This window comes from Neolamprologus multifasciatus, chromosome 23 (genome assembly GCF_963576455.1).
Source record: "Neolamprologus multifasciatus chromosome 23, fNeoMul1.2, whole genome shotgun sequence".
Classification (NCBI taxonomy): Eukaryota; Metazoa; Chordata; class Actinopteri; order Cichliformes; family Cichlidae; genus Neolamprologus; species Neolamprologus multifasciatus.
Window position 1 is genome coordinate 41,250,504 of NC_140460.1, and position 18,459 is coordinate 41,268,962.

General features: G+C 40.9%; 1 protein-coding gene and 1 long non-coding RNA gene across 3 annotated transcripts in view; one reads left to right on the forward strand and one right to left on the reverse strand.

The window, feature by feature from the left end:
• Nucleotides 1-18,459, forward strand: part of dmd (dystrophin) — a 316,485-nt gene that overhangs the window by 44,490 nt on the left and 253,536 nt on the right. The gene's annotated exons all lie outside the window — the stretch shown is intronic.
• LOC146492385 (uncharacterized) overlaps nucleotides 1-18,459 on the reverse strand; it is a 76,921-nt gene that overhangs the window by 36,781 nt on the left and 21,681 nt on the right. The window lies entirely within an intron of this gene.

Consider the following 18,459-nt stretch of genomic DNA (forward strand, 5'->3'; position numbering starts at 1 on the left):
GCATATATTAACAACTCTCCTCTCATCCAGGAAGCTTTTAGGACATCAAGTGTTTTGGGGCCAAATATGACTGGGTGACATTACTTTGGTGCCTCTCACTGTGATCAAGGCTGCTGCATATTCAGCTAACTCTAATGTTGTCCATTAGTGATGTAAGAACACTTTTTGGTTAATATTTGCCAGCATTTGTGTGTTTGTGGATCTAAGAGTGTGTGTGGTGTTCAGAAGTAGCCACATCTGCGTCACTCAGCACCATCTCTTTTGCTTTCCCTCTCAAAGAGGATGCTTTTAGCCCCTGAGCCAGTACTTGCAATGCTCCTTTGTGTTTGTAAGTGCTGGACCATGGACTGAATTTTTGTGTGTGTTTATATTTGTATGTGAAGGGTGAAGGATGGAGGATGGAGGGGGGTGTAAAGTAAGTGATAGAAATGGACTGTCAAGCAGACTGCTGAAGGAAGAACACTGGGACATAGACATAGAAAGAGGCACTATTATTCTTATAGGTAGTCAAAAGGGGAAGCAAAGGTATGTTTAGTAGGAAGGGGACAGTTGCTTTTTCATGCAGACAGTGATCCAAAACACACCTCATAATAATTGAGATGCTTTGAGATGAATAGGCTGCTCATCCTTGAAACCCTCCAATGTGGCTGAAAACAATTCGGCAGCGTTCTGGTCCTAAAGGCTCATTGGCAGTTATCACAAATACTTAATTGCAGTTCTTTTGACCAAGGTTGGCAAAACCTGTTATTAGGTTTAGAGAACAGTTGCTTTTTCACCTTTTTCTCCTGTAATAAATGAAATTAAAACTCCATTTTGTATTTACTCGGGTTATGCAATGTTGACATTTGTTTGTGGGTTAGTTCAGTTAAAATAAGAAATCCGGAAGGAGACAAATATGTTTTCATTACGGAGCCCCGCAGGGGACATGGGAGAAAAAAAAATTAAGACGGACTTTTGCGAGATCTCGCAAAACAAACTCGGGATCTCGCAAAACAAACTCGGGATCTCGCAAAACAAACTCGGGATCTCGCAAAACTTTTGCGAGATCTTGCAAAACAAACTCGGGATCTCGCAAAACTTTTGCGAGATCTTGCAAAACAAACTCGGGATCTCGCAAACGTTTTAGCTGCATTCTTCGGACGCTGGCTCGAAGCCGACCGGGAGGTCGAGGCACGATGTGCCGGGAAAGCGTTGTTCCTCCCGGCTGTAGTAGGTCTCGACCCCCCATTAGCTCGAAGCTAATGGGGGGTCGAGACCTACTATAGCTACTACAGACCTACTACTAATGGGAAGAATGCGGCTAAAACTTTTGCGAGATCGCGCAACACTTTTGCGAGATCGCGCAAAACTTTTGCGAGATCCCGAGTTTGTTTTGCAAGATCTCGCAAAAGTCCGTCTTAATTTTTTTTCTCCCATGTCCCCTGCGGGGCTCCGTATTTCATAACGCTACTTTGGAATAGATTATTTTTGAAGAAAAAGCACTATTAGCACTATTGCCTCACAGCAAGAAGGTCCTGAGTTCAATGAGGGTCTTTCTGTGTGGAGTTTGCGTGGGTTCTCCCCATGTTTGTGTGGGATCTCTGGCTTCTTCCCACAGCCCAAAGGCATGCAGTTAGTGGGGATAGGTTCATTGGAAACTCCCGAATGCCCGTAGGTGTGAGTGCAAATGGTTGTCTGTATCTTTGTGTCAGACTGGCTACCTGTCCAGGGCGTATCCTGCCTGGGATAGGCTCTCCTGTGACCCTGAAAAAGGATAATATTGTTGTACAAACACCAAAAGAAGCCAAATGTCTCCAGTGCAGACTTCCTGCTGACAGGTTTACTGTATGCAGTTTCCATAAACTACCCACTATCCAGTTCAAGTAAAGAGGTAAACGGTCAGGACAGATATGGGTTGAGTTTTGTTTGTTTTTTAATAGATTTGCATGTTTGATATTAAACCAAGCATCACATTTTTTCCGTCACAGGACATTCCTAAAAGTCACGGATGTGCACTCACCTCCTCATCCTCTGATCTCCCCAGGAGATCTCCCCTAGTTTATCCCTGACAGGATGAATTACTTCTTCATTTCCTTTCCCCTGAGTTCAGGGTTCCTTCCTGTGACAGATATGGTTTGTGATAATCTGTCTGAGAGGGGAGCTTTCAGGAGGATGGTGATAGCTTGATGTGATTGTTTGCTGGTGGTTGCTGACAGCCAACATTTCTTATTGGAAGCGTTTGTGCTGTACCTTGCTTCTTGTGGGACTCATTCGCACATCTTTACAGCCATGCCAGTGTGTGTTCTGTTCTCTGTATTTATACTCATACGCTAACCTAATCCAATATTACAACTCAGCTATTGTAATGTGATCTCCTTTTGTCTTCATGGCTTGTTATGTGCTCCTGACAGGAGAAATAAACTTCCTTGTTTGTCTCTGTGTGTAGAGACAGTGACTGCCTGAGCATCTCTACCCTGTTACAGTGTGTCTGTCTCAGTAATAGGAGGTCTTGCTGCCTGGATGTGGCTCCAAAAGAAACTCCAGTTGTCCAGGGAATACCTCAACTCAGTGGGGCTAGCTTAGCAACATAGTTAGGCATGCAATATCATTGGCATATGCAGACACCAATGCTGCAAGAAACACAACAATGCTACGTGCAGTAAAAAAAAATTAAAACTCTCAAACACTAAACACTCGGTTCAGATTAAATGTGCTGCAGTCAAATTTATAAGCCTTTACTTTATAAGTATGGATCTACCAGACCCTATAGTTATCTTCTTAATTATGAAAAATAAAAATCAGTAGCTTTGGTGGGCCATTTCTATGGATACACCGTAATAAAATGGGAATGGTTGGTGATATTAAAGTCCTGTTTGTGGCACATTAGTATATGTGAGGGGGCAAACTCCTCAAGATGGGTGGTGACCACGGTGGCCATTTAGAAGTCGGCCATCTTGGATACAACTTTTGTTTTTTTCAATAGGAAGAGGGCCATGTGACACATCAAACTTATTGGTAATGTCACAAGAAAAACAATGGTGTGCTTGGTTTCAACGTAACTTTATTCTTTCATGAGTTATTTACAAGTTTGCGTAATTATTCAGCCCCCTGAGTCAATACTTTGTAGAACCACCTTTTGCTGCAGTTCCAGCTGCCAGTCTTTTAGGGTCTGTCTCTACCAGCTTTGCACATCTACAGACTGAAATCTTTGCTCATTCTTCTTTGAAACAGCTCCAGCTCAGTCAGATTAGATGGGCAGCGTTTGTGAACAGCAGTTTTCAGATCTTGCCACAGATTCTCTTGGATTTAGATCTGGACTTTGACTGGGCCGTTCTAACACATGGATATGTTTGGTTTTAAACCATCCCATTGTTGCCCTGGCTTTATGTTTAGGGTGGTTGTCCTGCTGGAAGGTGAACCTCTGCCCCAGTCTCAAGTCTTTTGCAGACTCCAAGAGGTTTTCTTCCAAGATTGTCCTGTATTTGGCTCCATCCATCTTCCCATCAACTCTGACCAGCTTCCCTGTCCCTGCTGAAGAGAAGCCCCCCCCAGAGCATGATGCTGCCACCACCATATCTGACAGTGGGGATGGTGTGTTCAGAGTGATGTGCAGCGTTAGTTTTCCACACATAGCGTTTTGCATTTTGGCCAAAAAGTTCCATTTTGGTCTCATCTGACCAGAGCACCTTCTTCCACATGTTTACTGTGTCCCCCACATGTTTGCTGTGTCCCCCACATGTTTGCTGTGTCCCCCACATGTTTGCTGTGTCCCCCACATGTTTGCTGTGTCCCCCACATGGCTCGTGGCAAACTTCAAACAGGACTTCTTATGGTTTCCTGTTAACAATGGCTTTCTTCTTGCCACTCTTCCATAAAGGCCAACTTTGTGCAGTGCACCACTAATAGTTGTCCTGTGGACAGATTCCCCCACCTGAGCTGTAGATCTCTGCAGCTCGTCCAGAGTCACCATGGGCCTCTTGGCTGCATTTCTGATCAGCGCTCTCCTTGTTCGGCCTGTGAGTTTAGGTGGACGGCCTTGTGCCAGACTCCTTCTATCTCTGAATGATGGCTTGAACAGAGCTCCGTGGGATGTTCAAGGCTTGGGAAATCTTTTTGTAGCCTAAGCCTGCTTTAAATGTCTCAATAACTTTATCCCTGACCTGTCTGCTGTGTTCTTTGGACTTCATGGTGTTGTTGCTCCCAATATTCTCTTAGACAACCTCTGAGGCCGTCGCAGAGCAGCTGTATCTGTACTGACATTAGATTACACACAGGTGCTCTCTATTTAGTCATTAGCACTCATCAGGCAATGTCTATGGGCAACTGACTGCACTCAGACCAAAGGGGCTGAATAATTACCACACCCCACTTTGCAGTTATTTATTTGTAAAAAATGTTTGGAGTCATGTATGATTTTCGTTCCACTTCTCACGTGTTCACCACTTTGTGTTGGTCTTTCACCTGGAATTACAATAACATTGATTCATGTTTGTGGCTGTAATGTGACAAAATGTGGGAAAGTTCAAGGGGGCCGAATACTTTTGCAAGCCACTGTAATACAAGCATATATTTCAAAGTGTCCATGATGTTAGATCAAGGCTGCTTTTGGGAACATCACCAGCTTCTGCAGAACTAGTTATTTTCAGTATAGTTGGTATTGCACTTGGCCTTGTTGTCCTGCTACAGAAGGAGTTTGAGATAATTAGATAAAGACTGGTTGATAAGAAAATAAGGTGCCCATAATATGTGGACAGAACTTCACTCCAAGCAGTGATCCACCCAACCAGCAGATAGTGGCATGTATGTATTTGTTTTTTAAATTTTCTATTCTCATCAGGCTACATCACATAAAAAGGAATGCTGAATTTTAGTAGGGCTCTTCCAAAAGTCACAAAGGTATATGCTAAGTTTAGTTTTCAAAAACCTTAAAATACACATATTTCCAACTTAATGTGTTTGTGGTGAATCTGGCATTTTTTTTCAAGCACTTCAACCAAGCACGTGAACACAGAGTACTCCACTGAGACTGTGTGAAGTAATGGACTATTAAAGGATTCAGAGCATGCAGTGCCTGCCAGATCATTGCAGCCCCAGTGTGGGAATTTAAAATAGCACAGAGTGTGTGTCTGTGTGCTGCTGAGGTATGCACATGTGTTGCTGTGTAGAAGATTATTATGAGGTCATAGCAGGGTTGTGAGTGAGAAGAAAAGGACTGGTAAGTTCAGTTATAGGTTAACAAATTGAGATCAGAGTGTGTGTTTGGATGTTTTGTTTGTATGAGACAGAAAAAGAAACCGTTCGATGTTCAGTTTCCCAGTGGGAGACACCCCTGAAGTGAGTGTTTGTCTTTGTAAGGGAGAACAAGTGGGAGGAGACGCATGCTGTAGGAGAAAGTTGCAAGTGTATATCTACACTTCATATCTATATAGTCCTATAGTATTCCAAGGGCTGTGATCATTTTCACAGCAGTCTGGTCTTTGTCTAGGCTCACCAGCTGGCTCGGTGATTTCTCTCATTGCTTCATCCCTGAAGAGAATTTCCATTTGCATCCATCCATCATCTTCTTCCACTTATCCGGGGCCGGGTTGCTTTCCATTTGCAGCTATTCCTGAAATACCAAATACTTCAGAATTCCACTGTTCTTTGTCAGTGGAAGAAGAAGTTCCTAGAGAAGATACAGTTTGTGTGAGGCTTAATAATGCTTTGTCTAGGGATGCAACGATACCAATTTTTTCAAACCGATACGATACCGATACTTGGATCTGAGTACTTGCCGATACAGAGTACAAAAACCGATACCTCTACCCCACACCCACACAAATGCAATGAATTGGAAGACAGGTTTTATTTTATTCTCTGCCGATAATAAATAATATCTTAATAAAAATGACCACAAAAAAATTTCAAGTGAAAAATAAGCACTTCTGTTAAATTATTGCAGAGTCTCCACATTGTAATTTTACAAAATATCACTGAACTATTGGCACTGTCTCGAGCTTTCAGAATAATAAATAAACACTTCTGTTTGGAATAAAATAAATACAAATTAGGTTTGAGAATAAAATAAACTTTTAAATTATTGCAGAGTGTCCCCCTAGTGGCCAATCTAAAAAGCTACAACAAAAATGACAAGCCACCCTCTGATTTATGAAATAAGTTAGTATCAGTTAACTTTTACGACTATGAGTACACACACATTTTACAGTATCGGCACCGATACCCGATACCAGTATCGGTATCGGTGCATCCCTAGTTTTGTCCTTAATTATAATTTTGTCATTTGCTCAAAAATATCAAAATCTATTAGCCACTATACTAGGGGTAACTCCAGTGTGGACCTTTTCTTTCCCCACAGTGTGTGTAGTTTTTTTTTTTTTTTTTTTACACTTGGCGTTTGCTTAAGTTGAGGCAACAAAACCCGATTTTTATGGGGTAGGGCAGGGATTTAAACGTTCAATTCAATTTTATTTATACAGCACCAAACTAGAACTACACTCGCCTCTAGGTGCTTTATATTGCTTTATATTTATAGACCTTACAATAATACATACAGAGAGAAACCCAACAATCATATGACAACTATGAGCGGGCAGGAAGAAACCTCTGGCAGAACCAGGCTATCTGCCATGATCTGTTGGGGTGAGAGAAGGTTGATATGTTTATTTACTGGGCAGTTAATCATAGATCAGTAAAATCATATGTGACTTACAGCTGAAATTATCTGATTGTAGCACAAGTGGGTAGGAAGAAAAGTCAGTAAAACATCTGGGATATTGATGTGGTGAGTTAAGTAACATAGGGTTGTTAAACTCAGCTCTTTTGGTGTTAATATAATTAATAGCAGGTGCAACAGAGGCAATAATGAGAACCAGCAAAACAGGAATGGTTTTACAGGTGAATGCCACTGAGATTTTTCCTCTCATCTTTTCTGACTTATAATGTTAAAGTAATGCGTGATTGTAAAAGCAGTACTGTAACAGTCCTGCACAAAGGAACAAGAGAACGATGGTGAATTGAAAAATGTGTCCAAGACTGAAACAAATTCATTATATTGCTAACAGAACTTGGGCTTTTTGTGTTAGCATGCTGACTGTGCAGATGTTTGCAAAGTTAGCCAAGAACCAGCCCAGCAGACCTGACCTGATCTTCAGCAAGTAACAAAAGCAGTGATGGGCAGTTGTGTGGAAAGAGTATGCAGGCAGTTCCTTGAGGAAAAAAGATACAATTTTCTACAATGTGAAACATTTCCTCATCAAAACATTTCAACATCAATGATAAAAGTCGTGAAATTACCTTCTTGCTGCATTAGCTAAACTCTCTCAAATGCAGCATGCACCATGTCTGCATTGCACTTTGCTCTGAGGTCATTTTCAGCAGAGAAATTGGCATCTCTGCCTCCTAAATGATCAATTTCTATTTGTATGACTGTGGAGTATCAGTTCAGAATGATTCATCTGGAGTTAGGCTCTTGGAATCAAAGAATGAAGGCTTAACGGCAAAACTCTGACATTTACCATTGATGTTTTACATCGATGAAAAACTGCTGAAACTGCTATGAAGAACCATTCCAGTTTTTCCTGTAAATATCTTGAGTATGTTTTGTTTTCTGTGTTTGGCTACAGCAATGAAAAAAATGTAGTCAAGCAGACAATGAAAAAGATCATTATGATTGTCTCCCAGGCGTTAAGGTGTCTCGGAAGGGATCTCAAAACTGGATTATAGATGGCAGACAGTTGGTGTTGTAAACCGCCGCCTCTGTTCAAAGAACTTATTTGTTATAATAATCCAGTTTTGAGATCCTTCCCAGACACCTTAATGCCCACTCACATCCTGGGCCTTCTGACCTCAGGAAATCACATGATAGGGTGGGGCTACATTTCACAGTGGGTTCACCTGAAACCTTAGCTGTTTGTGACCCACACCCGTTTTCACACCTTGGCTCGTGTGATTAGGTAGAGCAGGGGTAGGCAACTCCAGGCCTCGAGTGCCGGTGTCCTGCAGGTTAACACACCTGAATCAAATGATTAGTTCATCAACAGGCCTCTGGAGAACTCCAAGAAATGCTGAGGAGTCATTTAGCCCTTTAAATCAGCTGTGATGAATCATGGACACATCTAAAACCTCCAGGACATCGGCACTCGAGGCCTGGAGTTGCCTACCCCTGAGGTAGAGGATCAATAGGGAATCCATGTCCTTCTTGGGGGGGGGCACTCCCATAGTTTTCAAAGAAAGCTGCAGTCAAACTGGATTAGTGGGAAATGGAATTGATCGATCAGCTGCTGGGATCAGGATGGGTGTTAGATCATGTTAGCAGTTACAATAATGGCCATAATCTACTAGGGCCATGTGCACAAATCTGTGCAAAAATTGTTCATATGAAAATTTTATGCAGAAACTGATATTTTCCTGCCTGAATTTGTTCTAGATTACAAACAAATTTCAATAAGGAGAGACGACTTGGAAGAACTGAAATTGATTTATTGACAAATTAATGTATTTGGCGATTAGACTGCAGAACAAATTTCCAGTGATGATAGGTTAGGACCTCCGCAGTCTAAACTGGTGATGGTAAAGATGAAGGCAGACTTGATGGAGCTCTCAGGTGTCAGAGTTGGAGATGGGGGAAGAGGTGGGTTTCACAAATGAGAGTTTAAAAGGGAGAATGAAGGAAAGCATAGATTCAAACCATGCAAAGAGGAGAAAGTGTTTGTTACCTCATTTCTTCTTAAATTTACTTATTAATCATGACTTTCGTCATTGCTGGATGTTAGAAACTTCGTCCACTTTCTTTGTGGATAATCTTTTTTTTCCTTCCCCTTATTAACTGTCATCAATGTGAACGACATATCACAATGACAACTCCTAAACAATTGTGTTCAAATGATAAACTCTACTTAAATGATCCATAAAAGAAACAGAATTAACAACCTCTAGTGATTACCCTAAACTTACCCTAAACTTAGAGTCACACTGAACATGTTTACCTGAAGCTGCATATGTCTAAAGATGTTTGGACATGTGTACACAGCATGTTTCAAGCTCTACCAGGATGCATAGATGCAGTTGTGAGAAGGGTTTGTGTCTCCAAGAACAGTCTCACAGTTTGGTAGAGATACCATAGGCTATTACATGAGGAATAGCAGGACAGAACTGTAGAAAGGCATCAACTGAGCCTCAGGACCAATGTCTTAGTGCTACGAGGAACAGAACAAACACTGCCAGTCTTTTAGTCGGACTCGTGTTTACAGTCCAAGACCATGAAAAACATTGGACAGTCCCAGAAAAATACCAGAACTGTCTGGTTTGAAACAAAAGTGTTCACCTTCTCTACACACTGTACTCTTGTCTGTTAATCCAGAATGGCTCCCAGTGCGCTGATCTGAAAGACCTACTGCTGATGTCGCTGTTGATGTTGCTTTCACTGAACATTTTGTTTCTGTTCAAAGCAAAAACATCTTTTTTGCAGGAAGGTTCCCAAGTTAACCCTTTAACTTCTTACTGATATTTTTATATTACAAAAACTAAGTGATAAAAAATGTATACAAAAATATTGATATATTATTGATAAGTGATATTTTCATGTATTTGAAAAAATCTATTAAATTTCATTTACAGTATGGAAAAAACCTGACTGTTGATGAGCTCTGTGGAAGAAGAGACATCGTTTTAGGTTAAGATTAGGGGTGCAACGATACACAAAATTCACGGTTCGGTTCGATACTTTGGTGTCACGGTTCAATATTTTTTCGATACAAAAAAAATGTTCATGCCTTTTTAATTTGTCATTTATTAAAATTATAAATATATATTTTAACTCAAACGTACAGTTTTTAAATTTAATGTTGCTGAAACAACAAAGTAATAAAATAATAAATCTATCTGATTGAGGAATCACTCATCTTTGGAAAAGAGAGTTTATTACAGAGAAATGTCTCTTTCCAAAATAAAAGCTATACTATACGCTTCTTCTGGGCTATATTCTCAGCAGCATATTAAACATATCAGGTCCCCATAAGGAGAATCATGTGCTAACGGCTGTCTGAATGACTCGGGTAAAGTTTGTAGCATGCGTGCTTGTTGTTTTTGTCTGCTTCCACTTGTCTTTGCACTAGGATGATGTCAGAGTAAATGTGCAGTCATATTCGTTGTGTTCCTGCTAGTGCTGTCAGCGTTAATCTGAAATGACGTTAACGCCACAACACGGCAAATCTCCGTTAACGAGCTACCCCGGATTGCCCCGTGCGTGGGGCTGGACGGCAACACGTTAACGAGCTAACTGCGCTAACGCACTAGTTCCCACCCATGTAATTGAGCATTCGTGGCACATCCAACATACTGTTTTACTTTAGTCCATGACACGCTTACCTTCAGGGTCATACGTCACATGAAAACCAAAATAGTTCCAAACGCCAGATCTGAATGAGGGTGGGGGAGGTTCAATTTGCCATGTTGCAACGAGCTTAGCTTCTGTCTCGCTAGCTTGCGCTGCGCTCAGTGAATCTGCGTTCGACTACTCCGCCTAGGCTGCACTGTCGAGCGCAGATCCACTGAGCGCTCAACACAGACAGCACCGTCAGAAGGAAAGTTGATGAAATAAATTAAAAATGTTGTATTGTCCGATACATATGCATACCGAGCCGAAAGCACTGTATCGAACGGTTCAATATCGATACGAGTATCGTTGCACCCCTAGTTAAGATGCAACTAAATCACTCAGGACTAATCAGAGTGATGGTCATTAGCCATTGTTCCATATTCCTTCACACAGAGAGACCAGGGATAAAGATGTAAGATCACTCTGAGAAACATAAAAGAAGTAGAACGGGAACTAAAGAGTCGTAGCTGAAGGAAGGAAGAGCGAGGGATGGGTTTCATAAAGGGCTCGACAGAGCTTGGTGTAGACAGTTGAAGTGGTGGAGATATTTCACATTGATGCAACTTACAGCAGTGCAGCTTCTCCCCTTTTGGCAGGAGTGCTGGTATTTTAGGCCCCACTACAGTATTTCTCAGCTGAGACGAAGAGATGGAGCGGAAAGGTAGGGAGTGACACAATGGGAGTGAAATGTAAACCTTAACCTTAAAGTAGCAAAATGAAAGTAAAATGAGCTTTTAATAACAGCCTGTGTACTAAAAGTCAAAATTTATTTATATAGCACATATAACAATGGCTGTTGACCAAAGGGCTGTATATGTAAAATAATCAAATTATATATTAAAGAACAACATGACAGAATTTTAAGAAAGGTTTTCTCTTTGTTTCTGGAGTAAGAAATAACAAATACTCTGACTCTGATTTAAAAGCCAGAGAATAACGGTGGGTTTTCAAATGTCTAATGTTGGGGAGGTCCTTATGGGACTGTATGCACTGCAGTCTGTGATTACTCCTAAAGTCAATGGGCGATATGTGGTGTCTCACTTGCATCTGCCAGTTAGTAACACTGCTGCAGCGCTTTCAACCAGCTGCAGTTGGCTAAGACTGACACTTGAATAAAGACTATTACAATAGTCGAATCGAGAAAAAACGAAGACATGGGTAGCTCAAAGTAGTCAGAGATAAAAGAAACTTTGATAAAAGCATTGATCTGTCTGTCAAACGTTAGATTACTGTCAAAGAAAAAAGTTTTAGGGTGTTTTCTGACAAATCTCTAAAGGCTTTGTAGAGGAAACACAGACCAAACAATGAACTCCGTTTTATGTTCATTTAAGTTAATTTAATCTATTCCACGGCTTAACATTCTCCAGACAGTTCAGTAATACCTTCAAAGGACTCAAGTTTACATTTTAGTGGCAGGTAAATCTGTGAGTCATCTGCATAACAATGAAATGAGAGCCAAGAATGGACCCCTGGCTGACCCAACAAGATAGATGAGAGATGCATCCCCCAGTCTAACAGAAGAAACTTCTGTTGGACGGGTAAGATTTAAACTATTTCAGCCCCTTTGATTCCGACACAGTGCTCCAGCTAGGAGAATTCTATGGTATCAAAGGCAGCACTGAGGTCTAATAGTATTAAAACAGCAGAATCTACCAAATCAGTAAAAGTTAAAAGGTTGTTTAAAACTTATAAGAGCAGTTTCACTGTGGTTTAAGACCAGACTGAAATAGCTTTAGGGCCATTTTGATCTAGAAAGTTCTGAAGCTGAAGGACAATTTTCTCCAGGATTTTAGGAAGAAAAGGAAATTTAGTAGTTGGGATGACTCCGGACTGAAGACTGTGGGAATGAGTGTGCTGCGTATCATCAATAGCTGTGTCAAAAACATACTCCAGTAGGCGAGATGGAACAACATCAGAGTAGGGCTGTTCGATATAACGATATGTATCGGATGACGATATAAAAACGTCTGTCGTTTCATTTTACGCTATCGTTTGTTTCGTGGTGTCGCAAAATAAACTGTTTACGGCAATATTTGTTCATGTTCTGATGGTCACTGTAGCAGCTATATTCATTTATTAAAGTTCTCTTTCTCTTATATTTAATATAACCACACTACGGACGGACAAGCACCTGTTTTTATGCGTTGTCGTTAGCAACAACGACGGTAACACCATCGTGTGTCTGCTTGTTTATGTTCCACATAAACCTCTCACAATAAAGCTCAAGATCCTGTTGAGACTTTTCAAAATAAACTGAATCACGTGAAAGATGCAGAGTGTTTACGGATGAGAAGTAAAAAAGCCGCCAGGTGCTAAAAAATAAACCTTAGACTCAAACGTTAGAACAGGCTTTTCCCCGCAGCACGCCGTGTAATAAATACTCACAAAGAAAACAGCAGCCGTTACAACTTATGTCTAAAAATGTATCGTTTCATGCATCGGTTAAAAGACTCGACTCCAGCTACACAACGTGCAGCTGGAAACACTTCACGCAAGTCGAGAATTTACAGAAAATGTTACATTTTTGTGATTTATATCGTTATCAGGACGATAGATGTCTTATATCGGGATATGAGATTTTGGTCATATTGCACAGCCCTTTATCAGAGTACATCATGTGGGTTCGAGTGGCTGGCTATTTCATTTAGTAGTGAAAAGGACACTGGCTCGAAGCGATCACAAGCAACAGAAGTTGGTGTGTGAACAGACGGGTCAGTAGAAGGAGGGATAATATGAGACGTGATACCTGTGATCCTGTTAATGAAGAATATGTTAATGATGCTAAATAAAATCTTAGAGAACTACTACGAAGATTCGAAGTCCATCAAAGGACACCTGAAGTCTATCCTTTTTTGTCCAACTTTTCTAAACACCTGTCCAAGTTCTACCTAGTAGTAGTAAATCCATAAAAATAAGGTGTTTATGTTGAAAAAGACTAAATGTACAATTCAGTATTGAACATTACATAAAACAGACAACAAAGTGTCTTTGAATGGCAGAGATGCAGAAGTGTGTCCGTGTGATGCAGAGCCATGGCTCAGTGTTTGAGCTAACCCTCCACCCCACCCAGGTGTCCAAGGTGAGCTGAGATACTAACAGAATGGTGGGACAAGTTCAGAAAAGTGGCTAACCTCATGCATGTTTAGCTGAGTTTCTGTCACTGGAAGAAACTCCAGGCGCCGAGAGGTGAAGAAGTCCTTCAGAATAAAGGTCTTATTTGCTTGCAACCAGAGACAACCTAACAACAGGGTCGCTTTCTGACCGGGATGCACGACTCAGGGGACTAAGATTCTGATTATCCACCCCACCTCACCTCTGCAAAGACTATAGCTAAAGTCTTTGTTCCCAGAAATATAGAACAAGGTTCCCATGTGGGCTCACCTTGGTTGAAATGCTCATTTGACAGACTTTTGATTCAGACTCTTTTGTAACAGATTTAAGACTTGAGTTGGAAACAGTTGACAGATGTGAGACTCAACTTGGACTTTATGTAAAAGAATGGAGAGTTTCTCAAACTGACAGGAGGATTTTCCTGATGGAGGGTCAACTCAGGCGTGAAAGACATTCAAATGCACTTGAGAACTTAAAATTTCTTTACGGACAGATTGATATTACCTGACAGACTTGATCTTTAATCTGATGGTCGGTCTGGCAGGCAGATTATATGGGACTTATTCTGATAGATTTGAGACTGAAGACTGACAGTTGACTAGAAGTCGCTATGACAGACCTAACTGCTGAGACAGAGTTGGTTCACACTTGCAATCTTCGTAGCTCTGAAAGTTCTCTATCCAATAATCAGTGTTTGTAGTGAAATAGTGCTCCTCCAAACAGACACAAAAAAAAAGACTGGTCACAGAAACGTGGTTCTTTTCTCGGATCTGTCAGAGGCAGGAATAATTTGCAGTTGTACCGAAGCACTGTGGTACTCTCAGAGTTATATGGAACGGCATGGGTGTAATTTCCTGTCACTGCAAGAGCTTGCCTACAAGTCACCCACTGCTTTCTCCAACACCCTCCTTCAGAGCAACACTGTGTGATTAGCAAAGTAACACTGACCCTACCACTGACATAGCTATTTGGTGAAAAGAGTCAGATGAAATAAACAGACTCATATTCATTAGTGTGTAATTATGTCTCCCAACGTGCGTTCTAATAAACAGAATTCTTTAAAAATAGGAGTAGACGTTTTTTTAGTGGAAGCTGCCACGTTGCCCTGCTATGGTGCATATAAAGGCTGAGATGTAAATCACTGTTCTGCCTAATTGCTCTCTATGTATGTCACTAGAGACAAAAGCAGAGAAGAGGACAACTCCTGGGCATTTGCGCGTCAGAAGGAAATTGAACCTTCAGACTCAATTTATGAGGGATCATATCCATGTTTGATCATCTGGGAAGTGGAAAAAAGTGAGAATGCGAATGGCAACCAGAGAAAACATCATCCTCTCTCAACACAGTGCAGCTGGTTTAGCCATCAGGTTAGCCCCAAGACATCAATGGGAATACATGGAGTGGAGTGGGAATACCACATCAGGTTTCAATCAGATATCCAGAGAAAATTCGTTAACCTCCTCTGCCTTATACCACAGTAAACCTGTACATGCCTCAGCAGGTAAGGGCTGCTTTGGCTCCAAAAACATTAGGTAGGCGGTCATAATGTAGAGAAATACCCACTTTAAAAATCTATATAAAAAACTATATAAAAAACTAGATGTTTAAAAATAAATAAATTTGTGATATGGTGTCATCAAAACTCTCTATCTCTCTATCATATATATATATATATATATAAAACATACACACACACTGTTGACTGTATGGTGCTCACTGCTGAGGCTCCCCCCCCCCCCCCCCCCCCCCCCGTGTGATTGTTTTCTTTCACCCTTTAACCATCTTGATTGCCTATTTTGTGCTGCTTGACAGCCTGTGGGTTGGTTTCACTCCATGGTAACAAGACTTGGAGCAGTAATCAAAGGCACAAGCTGTTGTATGCTTGAAGGGAACTGTAACCATAGTCAGAAGCGTACGCTTGTCAGAAACAGCTTGTTATTACAATATTTTGTAATGCACATCGACTGGAATAAGTGCAGACTAACAGTCAATATCATTTATTGGAGAATCAATGTCGTTTCTCTCAACAGTAATACATTTAGCATAAGGAAATTTGCATTTGGCCAATTATTTGTGTGTCACACTATTTTGGCAATAAATGTTATACTGTTGTCATCACCCCACGGGGTGGGTGGGTGCCGAAGACACCCAAGTATGTGAATGCCATAACTTGACAACGAGGCGATGTAGGAGTTTCAAATTGATGCCGTTGTGTGTCTACTAAAAATCGCAGACAGGTTTGATTCCACCTCAAGGTCAAGGTCAAGGTGAGAGGTCAGGTTTTCTGAAAGTCTTGTGACAGCATTACTGCAAGGAGGAAGCTATGTAGGATTTTCAAAGTGATACCATAGGTGCATCTCCTAAAAGTAGCATTGGTCTAACCTTGACGTCAAGGTCAAAGGTCAGAGGTCAAGTTTTCTGAAAGTCTTGTAAATGAAATAAATCAAGAAAAAGGTGACATTGATATCATCGGTGCCACATTTTGCTGAAGTGTAGCAGTTACAGGCTACAGTTGTCGTTTCAACCCAAACTGCCACCACTCGTTTGCTCCTTTGCTCTCTTGCATAAATGACTTAGTGAAACAAATTTGATCAGGTGGTTTTTTTGTGTCTTGTGATGCAACATACATCCTCTTGCACGAGTACCCATCCTTCCATCTGTCCATTGCCAGCAATTTGTTTTGCAAAAATCCAGCCAACTCTTCCAAATCGTTCTGCCAATCTTTTTCTCCATTATCTTTTCAAAACTCTTTGGGTTAGGGAGGCAAGTAAGAGCCCTCTATTTTCTTTTGGATTTGAGAAGGAGGGGCAGGGGAGTCACATTGGTGTGACTTTCTGGTTTCCCCAAGCTGTTGCCAGCCTGCCAGCCCTAGACAGTGTGTTAAGTCTGCCATTTTTTACGGTTTCTTTTGCTCAGATCTTGGCTTCTGAAAGTTTTACTTTGGCGTGCCCAAGTCCTGGAAACTGCCCAGCTGTTCATTCTTGGGAGCAGCCATTTAACATGATTTTCTTTTGATTGTATTAAGAAGTCGGAGTATCTGGAGAGAACCCACACAGCAGGGAGAACATGCAAAGGCCACACAGCAAGACCCCAAACGGCCAGCAAATTCAAACTCAACTTGTTACAGCAGCTGTGAAAGACTTGGTATCATTCTGTTGCTGCCTGTATAAAAAGAGCTGTTTGGAGGAAATTAAGGCTACGTCAAATCTCATTCATCTTGCAATGCTTAAAAGAGATGACATGCACTAACTAAAAAGAGAGATGATAACCTTATTCTGGGAACAGTACCATCCAAGTCTCACTTATGACAGATATATGGTGGTTCTGGAATGACAGGATTTCTATAGGCTAAACTTCCTCAATGTGTTGAACAGACAGTGGGAGGAAGCCTATGTCAGGTGACGCTAACAAGCATAGTTATGCATGCAAAAACAATATTACACAACTTGACCAGTGTTCAGCTTTGTTAAATGACTTACATCCTCCACTACAATCCTGGAAGACAGAGACAGCAAAGTTCACATCTCCAGCTTAGCTGTTAAGTGGTTGACATTGACTTGCATTCCTAAACTTTAACAGATTCTTGACCTGAATGTTGATGTCCTGGTCCTTTGGAATTGTGGATTCAAGTCCACCTACATTAAATCTAAATCACATGAACTGACTGGCCCTTTTACTTTGGCTTTGCTATTTGATGACTACTGAGACATGTAAACGAAAACTGTAGTGGGGTGACAAGGGTGTCATGTTGCAGTTTAACCCTTTAAAGCCGGTTGGAGCAGGCATGCTCTGTTTTGCGTAACTATTTTTAAATCCCGGTAGCTCTGCAACCACGTGAGCTAGCGCAATAATTTTTTTTGCATATGAAACCGGAGGAGTTGTACTTACATCTTATGCCATCAGCTTGTCCTCGGTCACAGTTTCCTTCCACATATAGCTTTGCAAAAACTGCACAAAAAGCACTTGCAGCAACAAAAACATAATATTCCAGAAACACGCTTTGCCGATCCGATCAGCTGTTCGTAACACTTCCTATGTCCATCAGCACGAACTATCGCATGTCTGCCATGACCTGCCCGAAACTGGAAGTGACGTCATTTTGCAGAAATGTAGTTTTTTGGGGGTTTTTTACCATCAGGGCCTCATGAGCCTATACTGGTGTTTTTAAAAGTTATGTTTGACTTTATGACTTTCTGTGTGGTTTCTGGGATGCTTAGGACTCATATTGCACTGCTGGAAATAGTTTATTTTGATGCATATGCTGCTTTTTTGCAAATTTGCAGTATAATATTTATTTTCGTTTTTCCTGCAGTTTATAAAAATTGGTGTATTTCAAAAATAAAACTATGAAGACACTCAAAATTAATTTCCTGTGGTGGGAAACTATTTTGTGCAACTTTTTTGTATTTACAGTTTTGAGGGATAAGCCTCTTAAATTTCTCTAACTAGAAATATATGTTAAAAAAACAAAAACGATTTTTAATTTTTTTGTAGTTTATTGCACTTTTTTGCAATTTATGTAATTACTATGCACTTAATGCAGACATATTATATCACTACAACATGTAAAAATATAATATGAGCTCTGGCGGACTTGGTTCTATGGTAGGTCTTAAAGGGTTAAAGATTGGCAGCCTTAAGTCAGTTCTGTGTTATAATTTGCATCTGCTTTTAGCTGAGGAGAGAAAGGGTTGTGCCTATAGAGTGTATAGTAAAGCACTGCCCATCTGGAAAGCCCCTTAGATCCCCCACAAGATAATCAAGAAATAGAGGCAAGGGAAGGGTGGAAAATGAAAAGGAAACATTTAGGGGAGGAAACTTAAGGGAGTGAAGAGGCACGGGGAAAGATTAAAAAGGAAAGGAGGAGGAGATAGGACAGATGGGAATGGAGGAGGGAAGTGACCCCCTTTCTTATTTTAGTAACTGTTTTCTTAACGACATTTTCTAATGCCTGCATCAGCACACACTGCTGAAGTGTATCTCACTGAGAAGCG